The 17,733-nt window shown below is 40.4% G+C and overlaps 1 long non-coding RNA gene across 2 annotated transcripts; it reads left to right on the top strand.

The window, feature by feature from the left end:
* The first annotated feature begins 1,690 nt into the window (after positions 1–1,690).
* Positions 1,691–5,197, top strand: LOC149121523 (uncharacterized). Of its 2 annotated transcripts, none has more exons than XR_016223290.1 (3): positions 1,691–1,870; positions 2,058–2,139; positions 4,839–5,197. It is a non-coding gene; the product is annotated as an uncharacterized LOC149121523 (long non-coding RNA). The 2 variants fall into 2 exon arrangements; XR_016223289.1 differs by lacking the exon at positions 4,839–5,197 and adding an exon at positions 2,584–2,778.
* Positions 5,198–17,733: the final 12,536 nt, after the last annotated feature.

Below are 17,733 nucleotides of genomic sequence, written 5' to 3'. Positions count from 1 at the left end.
ATGTAATTAGCTGCATATACATTGATAATGGTTATATCTTCCTGTTGAATTGATCCCTTGATCATTATATACTACCCCTCTTTGTCTCTCCTAACAGTTTTTGTGTTAAAGTTTATGTTGTCCGATATTAAGATGGCTATGCCTGCTCTTTTTTCATTTCTGTTGGCATGGTATATCTTTTTCCAGCCTTTCACTTTCACTCTGTATGCATCTTTATTGGAAAGATGTGTTTCTTGTAAGCAGCAAATAGATGGGTTTTGTTCCTTTACCCAATCAGCCAATCGGTGTCTTTTAATTAGACAGTTCAGGCCTTTAATATTCAATATGACTACTGATAAGTAATAACTTTGCTCTGCCATTTGCCAAAGATATTTTCTGATATATGTTTTGAACTTCCTGTGATCTTTAGGCGTGAGGTTTCCTTCATTTACTTTCTTTCATATTGATGTTTCTGTGTTTCTGTGTGTAACACATCTTTAAGCATCTTTTGAAGGGCTGGACGAATGGTGACAAATTCAATTTCTGTTTGCTCTGAAAGGTCTTTATTTCACCTTCATTCACAAATGAGAGCTTTGCAGGATATAATATTCTGGGCTGGCAATTTTTCTCTCTTAGTACCTGGGCTATATCTCACCATTCCCTCCTAGCTTGTAGGGTTTCTGATGAGAAGTCAGCTGTGAGTCTGATTGGAGATCCTCTGAGAGTAATCTGACATTTCTCTCTTGCACATTTTAGGATCTTTTTTTTTATGTTTCACTGCAGCGAGCTTAATTACAACATGTCGTGGTGAGGATCTCTTTTGGTCATGTTTATTAGGGGTTCTATGAGCTTCCTGTACTAGGTTTGTCTCTGTCCTTCTCCAAACCTGGGAAATTTTCTGCTAGTATCTCACTAAAAAGGCCTTCTAATCCTTTCTCCCTCTCCATGCCTTCAGGAACTCCTAGAACCCGAATGTTGGTTTTTTTAATAGTATCCTGAAGATTCCTGACAATATTTTTTAGATTTCTAATTTCCTCTTCTTTTCTTTGGTCTGACTGTATCTTTTCCTGTGCTCTGTCTTCTAAGTCCGATACTCTCTTCTGCTTCACCCATTCTGTTTTTAAGGCGCTCTAATGTGTTTATCATTTGATCTATTGAATTCTTCATTTCATTATGATTTCTCATCACTATCATAGTTTCATGTTCTGCTAGTTGTTTCATTTCATTTCATTTCCTCCTTAATATTTCATTTTCATGAGAGAGATTTTCTATCTTGTCCATTAAGGATTTCTGTAGTTTGAGAATTTGTTTTTGAGAACTTCTTAATGTTCTTATCAATTTTTTGAGATCTGCTTCTTGCATTTCTTCTATCTCATCATCTTCATAATCTTGAATTGGGGTGTCTCTTTCATTTGGGGGCGTCATAGTGTCTTGTTCTTGTTACCTCGGTTTTTGCATTTGTTGTTTGGCATATTGGAGATATTCTTTTTTTTTTCTCATTATACTGTGACTCTAGATTAAGAGGACTGTCTGCTTTTGATGGATCCTTAGAGGCTGTGATGGGTGTGGCCAGAGAGCTCTGGTTCTACAGGGTTAAGGGTGTGCCAAAGGTGATTCACCCTGATTGTTCTCTTTCTCGCTCTCACTCTCTCCTCTCTCTCTCCTTTTTTTTTTTTTTTTTGACTCAGTTGGGAAGTAATTCCACAGAGCTGAATGGAATTGAGAGTAGTTGATGTATGAAATCTGGCCCCTGTGGGTATTCGTTTGCTTACCAGAGTCAGGTTTTTCTGCTTGGTTAATGAGGGGCACCCGCTTTACATATGCAAAATGGTACGCACCACTTTACTTATGTAAAATGGCGCCTGCCCTTTGTCTTGCTTGGCTTTGTAAGGTGAGTGGAGAGAGAGGCTAAATGTCCGTGCGGGTTCCCCTTATTTATTCATTTTTTTCTCTCCTCCAGCCAGCCTGGTGAACTTTCCCCAATGGGGTTTCAGGCCTCATTCTCTGTAGGCTTTTTCTGCCTTTCCCCACCAATGTCTCGGGTTACCGAGAGGTTTTTGTCTCACCTCCCCTTCCAGTGCTGGCGTGCAGACTCTGCGGCTCCGGAGGTTCCGGTGGGTTAGGCGGCCCTGGCAGTTCCCGCGACTCAGCTTCCACGAGGTGGGTGACCTTGCTCTCCCCTTAGGTTCTCCAAGTCACAGCCACTAGATCCGGAAGAGTTTTTTCCTGATCCTTTTCCTGAGGCTACCGTAACTCCACTTTTATTATACTATCTTTTCTCGGATGTCGGTGCGCCCTCACTATTCCGCCATCTTATTTGGCAAAGTATTAAGCCTTTTTACAGTAATGTAAATATGTTATCTCAAAAGCTAAAGAAAGAGGGAGGGAGAAAGAAGGTGGGTGGGAAAGAGGAGGAGGAATTAAGGGAGGAAGAAAGGGAATATCAGTTTGTTTTTAGAATTGTATCTACAAAGCACATTGAATCTGTTAAAAACTTATTAATGGGTTGCCAGAGCTGTGGCATAGCAGGTAAAGCTGCTGCCTGCAGTGCCTTCATCCCATATGGATGCCGGTTTGATTCCCCCTGCTCCACTTTTGATCCAGCTCTCTGCTATGGCCTGGGCAAGCAGTGGAAGTTGGCTCAACTCCCTTAGCCTCTGTACACACGTGGGAGACCTGGAAGAAGATCCTTGCTTCAGATCAGCTCAGCTCTAGCATTTGCAGTCATTTGGGGAGTGAACCAGCAGATGGAAGACCTCTCTCTCTCTCTCTTTCTCTCTCTGGATCTATATCTCTCTGTAACTCTGTCTTTCAAATAAATAAATCTTTTAAAAAAACTAATTAATGAACATCAACCAAGTGTCTCCTATAAGCTGCAAGCTATTTTTCCTACAACAAGAAGTCATAACATGTTTCCTTGACTCAGGTGATACATTTAGAAAACAAATCATGATTTTTTTTCTTTTGATGTAACAGGCAGACATTGATTTCTTGCTGAAATAAAGAGAGATGGAATGACTGTTGCTCCCATGGATTTAAAGTGATCATGCCCTAAAAAGTTGTTGTGATGAGGTTTCTTTAGCAAGTCCTTGTCTAAAATATCATTTATTTGATGAGTGAAGTTTTTTAACTTGCATTGCTCTGTGGAAATTTAAAAAGGGATGTTTTGCTGGCTGCAACAATAAATTTCACTGTGCTGTTTTAAAAAGTAATAATAATTAAAATTTTCCAAAATTTAAATATAAAAAAGAAAGTGTAAATCAGATAAAAGATTATAGTTAAAACATAAAGGGCACTCAAAAAGTTAATAGTAAGAAAAAAATAACCCAACTGAATGTTTGCAAAGGACTTGAATAGAGATTTCTCAAAAAGAAGACCCACAATGAACAGGTAAATTAACAAATGATCTGGAAAGCCAAAACAGTGACAAAAAATATCATACATGGAGGCTCTCCGTGATACCTCAGAGAAAAGAAAGGGTCATCAAAGAAGGATACACTCGTCTCTGAAGGGAGGAGAGAACATCCACTTTGCTTATGACTGTGCCCAAATACTGATGGGGTCTATGGTCACGAAAGGTTTCCATAGCCTTGGCAGCCCATGGCAAGAGCCTCAGATGATCAATCACTGATGTCAAAAAAAGAGCGTTACTTTTTAAAGGAAAAATAGTAGTCACTGTGGACTTGCTCCCCACGAAGGACCTCTGTCCCTAATGAATTTTAATATGAGAACCAACTGCACATTTTCTCCCCAAACAGTACTCTATATGTTGTGTATGTGCATGGGTGCAAATTGTTGAAGTCTATGCTTAGCATGGAGTTGGTCCTCTGTATATAAAGTCATGCTAAAAATACACCATAATAAAGACAGAGATGGGAGAGGGAGAGGGAGGTGAGGTGGGATTTGCGAGGGGGGTAAGGGGGAAAGAACTACTATATTCCTAAAGTAGTATCTAGGAAAAATGCATTCATTAAATAAAAAATGAATAAATGCTCATCACCACTAATTACCAGAGAGTTACAAACTGATGCTATAAAGAGATATCACCACACACCTGTTAGAAGAGTTATTAAAAAAAAAAAAACATAAAAGGGGGCAGGCAATTTAGCATATCAGGTAAAGCCACTGCCTGTGATGCTGGCATCCCATACAGGTGATAGTTTCAGACCTGACTACTCCACTGCTAATACACCTGCCTGCTAATGACCTGGGAAACCATAGAAGATGTTCCAAGTTCTCGAGCCCCTGAACACACATGGGAGAACTGGAAGAAGCTCCTGGCTCTTGGCTTTAACTTGGTCCAGCACTAGCTGTTGTAGCCATTAGGAGGAGTGAACCAGTGGATGGAAGATCTCTCTCTCTCTCTCTCTCTCTCTCTCTGTCTGTCTCCTTGTTCTTTCTCCTTCCTCTCTTTCTGTAACTTTGACTTTCAAATAAATAAAATAAATCTTTAAAAAACATAGAAGAAATAAATGTTAACAAGGATGAAGATAGAAAGGTAAATTAGTATTAATATAATGAAAATTGTATGATGAAAAATAGCACCTTCATATTACCCAGCAGTCCCAGTGCTACCTGTAATTATATATCTAAAGGATGTGGAATTTGCATGTGAAAGAGACATCTGCACTCCCATGTTCATTGCAACATTATTCAAAAATTCCAAGTGTGGAATCAACGTAAGTGTCCATCAATAAATAAATGTATAAAGACGATGTGGTCTGTATATAAAATGCAATATTATTCAGTCTTAACAATAAGGAAAATCTTATTTGACAACGTGGATGAGTGTCGAGGTCATTCGGATGCATGGCATACATCATGTGCAAAAAAAGAATGTATCCTTTCCTCATTCCTAGGACTGGTGTCCAAAGTCAACTTCAGAAAGAGAGCTTTTGGGGCTGTCACTGTGGAATAGCTCATAAAGCTCCCAACTGCAGTGCCAGCATCCCATATGGTCATGGGTTCAACTCCTGGCTTCTCCACTTCCAATCAAGCTCTCTGCTGTGGTATGGGAAAGCAGTAGAAGATGGCCAAGTCCTTGGACTTCTGCAGCCATGTTGGGGATCCAGAAGAAATCTGGAAGAAGCTCCTGGTGCTTGGCATCAGATCAGCACAGCTCCAGATGTTGTGGCCATCTGGGGAGCAAACCAGCAAATAAACAAATCTTTTTTGAAATTGTGACAGGCTCAATTGGACTTGCCCCAAATGGTGGAGTTAGAAATGTGCCAGGGGATTCCAATACAACACCATCAAGGTTTCATGTACCAATGCCATCTCACTAGTCAAAATGATCAATTCCAGGTCACAATTGATCATACTGATAGGTCTAAGAGTCAAAGGGATCACATAAACAAGACTAGTGTCTGTGAATACTAACTGATAGAATAAAAAAGGGAGAGAATTATCCAACATGCGAAGTGGGATACACAGCAGACTCATAGAATGGCAGATGTCCTAAACACCACTCTGGCCTCAGAATCAGCCCTTAAGGCATTTGGAGCTGGCTGAAGAGCCCATGAGAGTATTTTAGGCATGGAAAGCCAAGACACTCTGGAAAAAAAAGAGGACCTAAATGAAAGATCTCTGTGAGTGAGATCCCAGTGGAAAGAACAGGTCATCAAAGAAGGAGGTACCTTTCTCTGAAGGGAGGAGAGAACTTCCACTTTGACTATGACCCTGTTGGAATAAGATCGAAGTCAGAGAACTCAAGAGGCTTCCATAGCCTTGGAAACTCATGACTAGAGCCTAGGAAAATTTCTGACGCCATAAACAAGTGTGTCAAATTGTAAAGTCAACAAGAATCACCGTGTACTTACTCCTCATGTGGGATTTCTGTCCTTAATGTATTGTGCAATGTGAATTAATGCTATAACTAGTACTGAAACAGTATTTTACACTTTATGCTCTGTGTGGGTGCAAACTGATGAAATCTTTACTTAATATATGCTAAATTGATCTTCTATATAAAAAGATAATTGAAAATGAATCTTGTTGTGAATGGAATGGGAGAGGGAGCAGGAGATGGGAGGGTTGCAGGTGGGAGGGAAGTTATGGGGGGAAAAGCCATTGTAATCCATAAACTGTACTTTGGAAATTTATATTTACTAAATAAAAGTTCAAAAAATTAAATAGAGCTTTGTGATTGAAACACTAGGAGGTGGGAAACTATGAACACGTTGATCACAGCAGTCAAAATTAGGCAAGACCAAGCATTTCAAGTGAACTGTCACATATCATGAGATAACACAGTGAACAACATGTTGTATACTTGAAAGTGTTGACACAATAGACCTTTAAGTGTGGTCAGCACAAGAAAAAATAAGGCAATGAAATAAAGCTGAGACACAAAACAGTTGTATTATACCACTCAACATTGTGTACAGGTATCAAATCATTCTCTGGTAGACATACATCTACATAATTTAAAATTATGAATTTCAAAATGAAAATACACATGTAAAATTTTCTCTGAAAAGGGGGGGAAAATAAATATGGAACACAGAAAATAAGTGGTTGAAAACCAACACAGTTTCTCTCAGTTGTCACATTGAAACAACATGTTGAGAGCTTGGTGATTCTAGTGTTCTCTTTGTGGAGGGAATCAGGCTGATGGGTAGGAGCTCAGCTGTGGGAGAGGAGTAAGATTGGGAGATGAACTACTTCCTCTCTCTGGAATGTGGCTTATTCATTTATTAATAAGGAAGCCCTTTTTTGGCAGCAGGATACCGTGGCCCTGGGAGTGACATTAGGCATGATAATGATGAGCATTCCTGTGGTGTCAGAAGTCATCTGTGACTGATGTCAGCCCTTCACCTAATGTCTACAGCATCATGTGGGAAGATGCAGCTGGGTGTTTTGGTTATTCCAACACCAACTTTTTCTAACCCTGCCAAATTCCTCACAGATGTCTATTCACAAAACCGTGGCCACTGTGCATACTATTGAACAGAGCTGCTGTACCAGGATGCTATGATTGCCAAAGCCTTGTTGGACTATGATGCAACCCTAGAGGCAAAGGAGGTAGACAAGTGCAAAACATGTTTTTCCAAATGGTTTTCCCCCATAATGCAGGACAACAGGTGCAGAGCCTCCAGCAGGTGGATCCCCTGAGTTTCTGGATGAGACAAATGGGAAGCATTGAAAATACAGGGAACCCAGAGCAGCTCTGATTACAGGACACTCAGAGCCAGGTCTCAGCACTGTGACTTGCTTTGAACTCTGCATTCTGCTTTTAGCTGTGCTCTGGTCTAGCTCACCAGACTGGCACACAGGTTCCTACAGGCAGAGGGCACACGTCAATACCTGGAGTCAGCTGTGCTCTACACAGAGCTCCACTGTCACTGCTGATTGATGAGCCCTCAGACCTGATCCAGCCCTGTGTCTCCTCCTCTCAGCTGAGACTCAGGGCTCTCACTATAGTTTGGGGAGACAGTGACATGGCTTTATCTAATTCACAGGACAGGATTGTTGAGAACTGCCATGAGTATCTGAAGCCAAGTGTCCAGAAATGGAGACCTAGTGCTGGGAATGTTTTTTCCCTGTACATGGAACCAGAAAGAGACATGATCCAGTTATCCTTTTTACTCAAGCCTGGGTATAATGTGGTGGCATCTTGGTAAGCTTAAGGCTGTGTGTAAGTCTTATGTGTTGTTATGACTACATGTGAGTGTATGCTTGTGCCTCCCTGTGTCCAATCACTAATGAGATTTCTGAGAATTCTGCACAGAATGGTTGTTTTTTCTTCCACTATCTTTCTGCTTCTACTTGCTTCCCTACTCCTTCAGAGACCTAGGAGAGACACCAACATTTTTGTGCCTGCTTGATGGACAAGGTCTCTCTGATTAAGCCCTGGTGGTCTTTGAAAGAGTGAAACATTGTATCTTTCGCATCCCTTTACTTTCAGTTTATGTGTATCTTTACTTGTGAGGTGAATTTATTATGGGCAATGTAGAGTTTAGTATAGTTTCTTATTCATTCAGTTAGGCTATATCTTTTGACTGGGTAATATATTCCATTTACCTTCAAGGCTAATGTGAGAGATGAGAACTCACTACTGCAATTTTGTTGATGGCTTACTTCTTGTCTTACATAATCTATGTTTCATTATGCCTTTCTTTTCATTCATCTTTGTGTTTTGGTAGCTTTCTGTCATAATGGTGGATTTTCTTATCTTTCTCTTTTATGAATTTGCAATGTTACTGAATTTTGTATTGTCATTGTGTTTTCATGATGATTGTTATGATTAGATTCTTGAGTCTTTTTTAAAGATTTATTTTACTTATTTGAAACACAGAGTTACAGAGAGAAGCAGAGACATAGAGAGAGGTCCTCCATCTGCTGGTTCACTCCCCAATGGCTGCAATGTCTGGAGCTGCACCTATCCAAAGCCAGAAGCCAGGAGATTCCTCCAGGTCTCCCACATGGGTGCATAGGCCCAAGGACTTCGGCCATTCTCCATTGCTATTCCAGGCCATAGCAGAGAGCTGGATCAGAAGAGCAGCAGCCTACTCCAGAACCAGTGCCCATATGGCATGCCGGCTCTTCAACCCAAGGCAATAACCCACTGGGCCACAGCATCGGCCCTGATCCTTTAATTCTAATGTAGGTCTCCCTTCAGGATTCTTTGTCTGGTAATGATGAATGTTCTCAGTTTAGCTTGTCTGGGAATGATTTTATTTCTGATTCACTTTTAAAAGGTAGGTCACTGGATAAAGCATTTTTGGTTGAAATTTTGTTTCTCAAGACCTGAACATATCATCCTATTCTCTTCTGGTCAAGAGGTTTTTGCTGAGAAGTCTGCTACTAATCTAAGTGAAACTTGATGTCTGTGTTTCACTGTCTTTGGGATTTTGTCATTTAACTTATTTTTTTTCGACAGGCAGAGTGGACAGTGAAAGAAAGAGACAGAGAGAAAGGTCTTCCTTTGCCGTTGGTTCACCCTCTAATGGCCACCGTGGCCGGCGCACTGCGGCCAGCGCACCACACTGATCCAAAGGCAGGAGCCAGGTGCTTCTCCTGGTCTCCCATGCGGGTGCAGGTCCCAAGGACTTGGGCCATCCTCCACTGCCCTCCCAGGCCATAGCAGAGAGCTTGCCTGGAAGAGGGGCAACCGGGACAGAATCTGGCACCCTGACTGGGACTTGAACCTGGTGTGCCGGCCCTGCTATGTGGAGGATTAGCCTGTTGAGCCGTGGTGCCAGCCTCTGTCATTTAACTTTTGACAATTTGGCTACAACATTCCTTGTAGAAAGTCTTCATTCGTTGAAAGTTGTTGAGGTCCTTTGAACTTCCTGTATGTGGTTGCTCATATAAAATACAAGACTGGGGAAATTTTCAATAATTATTTCTTATATATATATGTGTGTGTGTGTGTGTGTGTGTGTGTATTTCAAATAATATCTCAATTATTTCATTTAAGAAGTTCTCAATGGCTATTCCTATGATTATTCCTGTAACACAAACATTTGTTTACTTAATGATATCCCATACATTCCCTAGGCTATCTTTTTTTTTTTTAACTTCTCTCTCTTTATTTTTGCCTGATAGGATGATGGCAAAATCTTGATCTCAATTTCAGCAATTTTTTTTCCTACTTGTCCAATTTTATTTTTGTTCATTGTATTTTTATTTCATTGGTGTAATTTCTCAACTCCAAAATTTCTGTTTAATTCTTTCTAATGATTTCTTCTGTTTGCTTATGACATGTTTAATATCATATATTGTTTCCTTAATTGTTTTGAATTGACCATCTGTGTTCCCTGATATCTCATTGAGATTCCTAAGGATCATTATTTTGGATTTATTTTTATTTGTTCATTTATCTCCTTCAATTCAGTATCTATTAATGGAGAACTGTTTCATCCTTTTGGAGCTGTCATGCTTCTAGGCATCTTTACTGTGTTCCTACACTGACATCTGTAAATGTGGTGGAACAGTTCCTCTTTCTTTGTGGAGTAACTTCAGTTCGAAAACTTTTTTGTTTAGATGCAATGTAGGAGGTCAGTTGTGTGGTTACTTGGGTTTTGCTTCTCAGTGATCCCAGAATTGAAACCTCTAAGTGATCTCTTCAGCTATAACCAATGTCATCAGTATCTATGGGTCTAGAGTGGTCTAGTCTGTGGTAATTCATGGGAGCTGGCCCTGACCAGCTTCACTGTGGCTTTCCTAGCCAGGAATCTGCCAGACACGTTCAATGAAGCCAAGTTCCTGAAATTCAGCATGCTGGTGTTCTGCAGTGTCTGGGTGACTTTCCTGCCTGTCTACCACAGCACGAAGCAGAAGGTCATGGTGGCCGTGGAGGTCTTCTCCATCTTGGCATCCAGTGCAGGGCTCCTAGGCTGCATATTTGTCCCCAAATGCTATGTTATTCTTTTAAGACCTGAAAACAATTTGAAAGACTTAAAGAAAAAAAGCAAGTTGTAAAGGATTCTAAAATTTTCCACTTGTTTTGCTATCAAATATTTGGAGTTTAGACCCAACAATCTACTCTGAAATATCATTCCTGAAATATGAAGGGCTAAAATTGCTATTTCCTTTAAAATCTACTTGTGGATTGGACATTTAGCCTAGCAATCTGAATGCATGCATGGCATCTATTTTTGGCTCTGGCTTTGGCTCCTGACCTGGACTTCTGACTCCTGGGACCCTGGAAGGAAGTGGTGAATCTTCACATTAACTTGATCCTGGCCACCCTTGTGAAAATTTAGGGTTTGACTCCCTGTTATTGGTTGTAGCCTCAGCCCAGGCACAGGCATTGGGGGTGTAGAGGTGTGAGGCATTGAATGGGAGGTCTCTATCTGTCACTAACCTTCTGTTTCTCTCCATCTCAGAGTTTGTTATGGAATTTAGAGAAAAATTTTATACTGAGTGAAAATAAATTATGGTGTAAATGCCCATCAGGGCTCCAACAACAATGCTACTTTATTTTAAAAGGCTAGCCCTGAAATGGTTAAGACTGAATTACTTTCTATTTATTTATCAATATACAGACAATGTAAGCATTCATATTTGCTAAGACATCTAATTATACATGCTTTACATTCTGTTTTCTCTGGCTATTGAGTGCTTATCATTTCTTTGTTTACATTGTCATTTAAATGAGATTTATTTTCCAGACACAGGAGGCACTTGGTCATACAGTGTTCTTCTGTAGAGATATTGTGCCTCGCCCCCATGGCCCCAGTATGGCCCCCATCCCCGCTCTCTGCCACTGCGGGCTGCTCACCCTCCTGGGGGTCCCCTTTAAAAGTTCTGCTGCCATGTTCCCACAAGGGTTTTGTGGGGTTGGGGTCTGCCCATAACCAGTGGCGGTGGCAGCACTGAGGTTTTCCCCATGTGAGGACACGTGTTTTGTGGCTGTGGTTGAGATATTGTGTTGCCCAAAAATATCTTAATAAATGCTCATTGCTGAGATTTTTGAAATGGTGCTTTTATCACACATATATGGGATATTCATTTACACATGGCACTGACTTAGTAACTGTACGTTCTTCTGTCAATGTATTGGCTTTTGTTTTGTCTTTGTTTTAAGTTTTCTTTTTCCAGTTGCACATGGGACACAAGGCTGGATTAATGTGAAATTCTCATAGCAAAGATAAACCAATTTTAAACTGGACAAGTCAAAAGCATTTAAGTGCATGCACATTCATATTGAACATGCAGATTGTGCACAGTATGTTCACACATTCGTGCAATAGTCTTCTCTATGTGGAGTGAAGTGATTTTCATCACCGTAAAAATTGTATTATGCAGTAAGAAATCACTTTCAAACTCATATCATGGAAGCAATCATCTCCTTCAGTTTCTAAGAGTTTACCTTTTTGAATAATTCTGACAAGTGGCAGCAGTCAATATGTGGCATAAGAGTCTGGCTTCAAACCCATCCACATTGCAGCAGGCTTTATTAATTCCTTTTTCAAACTCCATCTTACTGATGATTTTTATCATTTTGTTTTACAATTTTATTCTCTTTCATTGTTTTTGTTCAACCTAATATTTTATTGTTATTTTTTAGATAACATAGTTTTAGTTTGCATTTGACTCAAAGGCTTAATGCTCCACTAAATAAAGGGTTCAACAAGCACCAAGCAAAAAGACCATAGTACTGTAGGAAAATAGGCAGGGGCTATAAACAATAATCCAATGAAAAGATGTTCAACTTCCCTCATATACTGAAAATTTTAAAATTGCCATAGAATATTAATGCTAGAGTACTGTATAGTTCTTAATAATTCGTTCAACAAAGATTTAAAACAAAGTATTGCAAAAACACTGTATTTGCAGCCCAAATGGTACACACAGACATATTTCTCTCCTAAAATTTCTATTTTTTTCACAGCCAAAATGAATTTTCTTTTATTTCCCCAGAACCTTTTTAATTAAGGTGTCAAAACTTCATGCATTGCAGAAATATAACGTTAGGAACATTGTGATTTTTCCCACCCTACCTGCCCTTCCACCCACACTCCTACACTTCTTCCTCCCTCCTACCCAATTCCCATTCTTATTTTTACTAAGATATATTTTCAATTAACTTTATACACATAAGGTTAATTCTATACTAAGTAAGAGTTCAACAAGTAGTATGAAAAAACAAACCGTTCCTCAACAATTGAGAAAAGGGCTGTTCAATGGCATCACATCTCCAAGTGCTTTATTCAATTTTCATATTGTGATTATTTTAAAATTAGCTCCCACATTTAAGGGAGAATTTGTGGTATTTGTCTTTCTGTCTACCATATTCATTTTATCTAATAGTCCACAGCAGGACATTCATTTTTTTCCACATTGTTACTGATATAAACTGGTGCTCCACACTCTCTTATATAGCAGCCTTACCAGCTCCCATTCCCACAAACAGTGGATTAGGGTACCTTTTTCCACACATCTCACCAGCATCTGTTTTTTGTTGATTTCTGTATGAAAGCCATCCTAACTGGGGTGAGATGAACCCTCACTGTGGTTTTGGTTTTCATTTCCCTGATGGCTAGTGATCCTGAGCATTTTTTTTCATGTGTCAGTTGGCCATTTGATTTCATCTTTTGAAAAATGTCTCGGGTCCTTTGCCACTTCTAAACTGGGTTGTTTGTTTTGTTGTTGTTAAATTTCTTGAGCTCTTTATGCATTCTGGTTATTAATCCTTTATCAGTTGCATAGTTTGCAAATAATTTCTCCCATTCTGTCAGTTGTCTTTTCATTTTGCTGATTGCTTCTTTCACAGTGCAGAAGTTTCTCGATCTGATGTAATCCCATTTGTCGATTTTGGCTTTTATTGCCTATGCCTCTAGGGTCTTTTACAAGAAATCTTTGTCTATGACAATGGCTGACATCATTTTTAAGACTTATTTATTTATTTGAAAGTCTGAGTCAGAGAGAAAGAGAGAGAGAGAGAGAGAGAGAGAGAGAGAGAGAGAGGTCTTCCATTGAATGGCTCACTCCCCAGATAGCTGCAATGGACGGAGCTGTGATGATCTGAAGCCAGAAACCAGGGGCTTCTTCTGGGTCTCCCAAATGGGTGCAGGGGCCCAAGGATTTAGGCCATCTTCTACTTATTTCCCAAACCATGGCAGAGAGCTGGATCAGAAGTGGAGCAGCTGGGTCTCAAACTGGCACCCATATGGGATGCCAGTGCTTCAGGCCAGGGCATTAAACCACTGTGCCACAGAGGCACCCCCTGACATCATTTTAAAATCAGTACTTGATGACTGTATGGTGAAGAAGAGGAATAGATTAGATCAAGGTACATATCCTTCCTTATCTCTGGGAGAGAGCAATGGATTCACTTGTTCTGGCTATAGCCATGCTCACTGTGACTGTGCTTACATCTTTAGTGATATCCCACACAGAAGTTTCTGCTGTCGCATGATCTCTCAGAGCTACTCATCTCAGAACTCTGGTTCTATAAGTAGCAAATGCTATGGAAACCTAGCACCCCAACTGATTTCTCTGTTTTATAACAAAATGGATAGCAGGCATTTTAGCCTAGTGATTATGACCATGTCCTCAATGGAGTTTCTGAGTTCAGTCCCTGGCTCCAGCTCCTGACCCCAACTTCTCAGATTCAGACACTGGGAGGCAGTGGTGACAGATCAAGCATTGGTTTCCTGTCATCTATGTGCAAGACTTGGATTTATTTCTTGGCACCTGGTTCTGTCCCAAGCCCAACCCCAACTAAGTGGGAGATTTTTCTCTCACTTTTTTTTAATAGGTGATTTCTTTTTTATTTTATTTATTTATTTTATTTGACTGGTAGAGTCACAGACAGTGAGAGAAAGAGAGACTGAAAGATCTTCCTTCTGTTGGCTCACTCCCCTAAATGGTCGCTACGGCCAGCACTGCGCCGAACTGATGCCAGGAGCCAGGTGCTTCTTCCTGATCTCCCATGACGGTGGAGGATCCCAAACTCTTGGGCCATCCTCCACTGCCCTCCTGGGCCACAACAGAGAGCTAGACTGGAAGAGGAGCAACTGGGACTAGAACCTGGCATCCATATGTGATGCCGGTGTCACAGGCGGGGGATTAACCAAGTGAGCCATGATGCTGGCTCTGAGATTTTTCTCTCTCTTCATAGACTTATTAGGAAATAAACATGACTAGGGAATGTTGGAAATAAAAGAAAAAGAGTAATTGTGTGAAGCTATCTTCAGCTGCCTAGCAAGGATACAAGCAATAATGTCATTTTATATTGAGCAACTATCCCTGAATTTTGGAATATTGAATTATTATCTATTTTCTTAATCAATTTACCTACACTACAATCACTCATACTTGATATGCTATCTAAACTACATATGCTTTGTGTTCAGTTTTCTCTGGGTCATTTGAGTTTGCTATTTCATAATTTAAGTGGGGTTTCCTTCCCAGTACCAGAGTCAATTTATGAAGCTATTATCCTGAAATGGATACTGTATTGTACACAATCTCTTGAATAATAATCATTTTCCAATTATGCATGATGGTACTTCAAAGACTTCTTGGTGCTTGTTCTTATGAACAGCACAGTAGATGACTGTGGGTTACTATTTTCTACTCTAACACCCAGCCCCTACCCCAAATTCCTACATACTGTAACAGAGAATATGCTTATGTCAAGAATCTGTTTTAATCATAATTTACAATGCTTTCTTCCTGAAGGTCACCTTCCTAGGATTTCCTGAACCCACAAAGCTGCTAACACAATCTTCAGGTGAAATAGCTGTAGAATCAGTATTTAACTAACAAACTTATCTATAATCATCCCCAAAAAATAAAAATAAGATGGTATCATTATCACACTTATATGTAGTTTTCATGAATACATACAAATGATTCTGTAATTAAATACATAGGGCTAAATCTATCCATTGACTGCTGTTTATTTTTGACCTTGCTTAGAGTTTTTTCTATAATTCCACTTGGAGAGAATGCTGTTTCTATTGACATATAATTCGCATAGCCAATGTGAATCACTTTAAACTGAAAATCTCAGTGGAACTGAAGCACATCCATACTCATACTGTACACTCACATTGTATACAGTGTGTTTACAGATTTGTGAAAACAACATTGCTATGTAGATCCAAAACCACTTCCCTATCCCATAGTCAGTCTCTTCACTAAGCAGTCAACAGCAAGTCCCCAGACCACAGGGCAGGCAACCATCATATCCTTCAGTTTCCTTTTTAAAATTTTTTAAATTTGTATTTATTTATTTGAAAGGCAGCCTGACAGAGAGGCAGAGGCAGAGAAAGAGATAGAGGTCTTCCCTCTGTTGGTTCACTCCCCAAAAGGCTGCCATGGCTGAAACTGGCCGATCCCAAGCCAGGAGCCAGGAGCTTCTTCCAGGTCTTCCACGTGGGTGCAGGGGCCCAAGCACTTGGTACATCTTCTACTGCTTTCCCAGGCCATAGCAGAGAGCTGGATCAGAAGTGGAGCAGATAGGATGCTGACCAGCCCCCATGTGGGATGCCAGCACTGCAAGTGTTGGCTTTACCCTGTACACCACAGGGCCGGCCCCTTTCCTTCACTTTCTATAGGTTTACATATATTTGACATACCATAGGAAACATTCTGAGACCATATTATCTATCGCAAAGTGCTTGGACACCACCCTTTAAGCGTGGTCACACATAAAAATGAAAAGGATGTGAGGTAATGGACAAGATAAATAGTTGGATGGAGCCAATCCTCAATGTATGCAGTTGCAAGTCATTCTCATGGAACCATAAATTGTTACATTTTAAATAATCATATAAAAGTATTTAAGGGGGCCGGCGCCGTGGCTCACGTGGCTACTCCTCCGCCTGCAGCACCAGCATCCCATATGGGCACCAGGTTCTAGTCCTGGTTGCTCCTCTTCCAGTCTAGCTCTCTGCTGTGGCCCGGGAGGGCAGTGGAGGATGGCCCAAGTGCTTGGGCCCCTACACCCACATGGGAGATCACGAAGAAGCACCTGGCTTCTGGCTTTGGATTGGTGCAGTGCCATCCATGGTGGCCATTTGGGGAGTGAACCAACAGAAGGAGGACCTTTCTGTCTCTCTCTCTGAGGGTCTGTAACTCTACCTGTCTAATAAATTAAAAAAAAAAAAACAATTAAAAGTATTTAAGAAAATTCTACTGAGATGTTTTATATGAAATGTGAGGAAACATAGATATGATCAGGAAATCAATGTTTAATAAAGAATACAGTTCCTGTCACTTGTCACAGGATATGTCACTTATCACAGTTCCTGTGACTTGCCATTTGCCATGGGATGTTGATTCAAGGTTGCTGGTGCAGAATACTGAATTTGAGAAGTGTGTTGGGGAAGTGGATTAATTGTTTGGAGTGGTAGATGCGGGGAGATGAGCTCCTACAGTTCTCTGGATGTACCTATTTATTTAGCAATTAGAAACTCATGTTCCTAGCAGAGTTCTGTAGGTCTGAGAGTGATATTAAGATGCAGTAATGAAGACAATGGCTGGGGTGTACACAGAGCCATCAATGAATGACACCAGCCCTTCACTTCTTTCTAGAGAAACAAGTGGATTGATGCAACTTGCTGTTTTGTTTATCTGAACACCAACTCTTTCTAAAGATGCCAAATCCTCCCAAGCAAACTATCGAAATAACCACTCTTGGTCCCTTGTACACACAGGTTTACAGGTCTGCTGTGTAAACCTGGGGTGGTCCCCAAAGCCCTGATCGACCATGATGAAATCATAGAGGACAGGTTGGAGGGACAAAGACGTCTTTTCTTTTTTTTAAACTTTTATTTAATAAATACAAATTTCCAAAGTGCAACTTTTGAATTATAGCTGCTTCCCCCCCATAACCTTCCTCCTGCCTGCAGCCCTCCCATCTCCCACACCCTCTCCCATCCCATTTTTCATCATGATTCATTTTTAATTATCTTTATATACAGAAGATTAACTTAGTATATACTAAGTGAAGATTTCAACAGACTGCACTCACAAAGACACACAAAGTATAGAGTACAGTTTGGGTAGTAGTTTTACCATTAATTCACATAGTACAACACGTTAAGGACAGAGGTCCTACATGGGGAGCAGGTGCACAGTGACCCCCATTGTTGATTTAACAATTGACACTCTTATTTATGATATCAGTAATCACCCAAAGTTCTTGTTATGAACTGCCAAGGCTATGGAAGCCTCTTGAGTTCACCAACTCCGATCTTGTTTAGACAAGGCCATAATCAAAGTAGAAGTTCTCTCCTCCCTTCAGAAAAAGGTACTGCATTCTGTGATGACCTGTTCTTTCCACTGGGATCT

This window comes from Oryctolagus cuniculus, chromosome 16 (assembly GCF_051225735.1).
Source record: "Oryctolagus cuniculus isolate XC-2025 breed Fujian yellow rabbit chromosome 16, ASM5122573v1, whole genome shotgun sequence".
Classification (NCBI taxonomy): domain Eukaryota; kingdom Metazoa; phylum Chordata; class Mammalia; order Lagomorpha; family Leporidae; genus Oryctolagus; species Oryctolagus cuniculus.
Note: the sequence above shows the minus strand (reverse complement) of the source record. Positions and strands in the feature narration are given on the sequence as shown.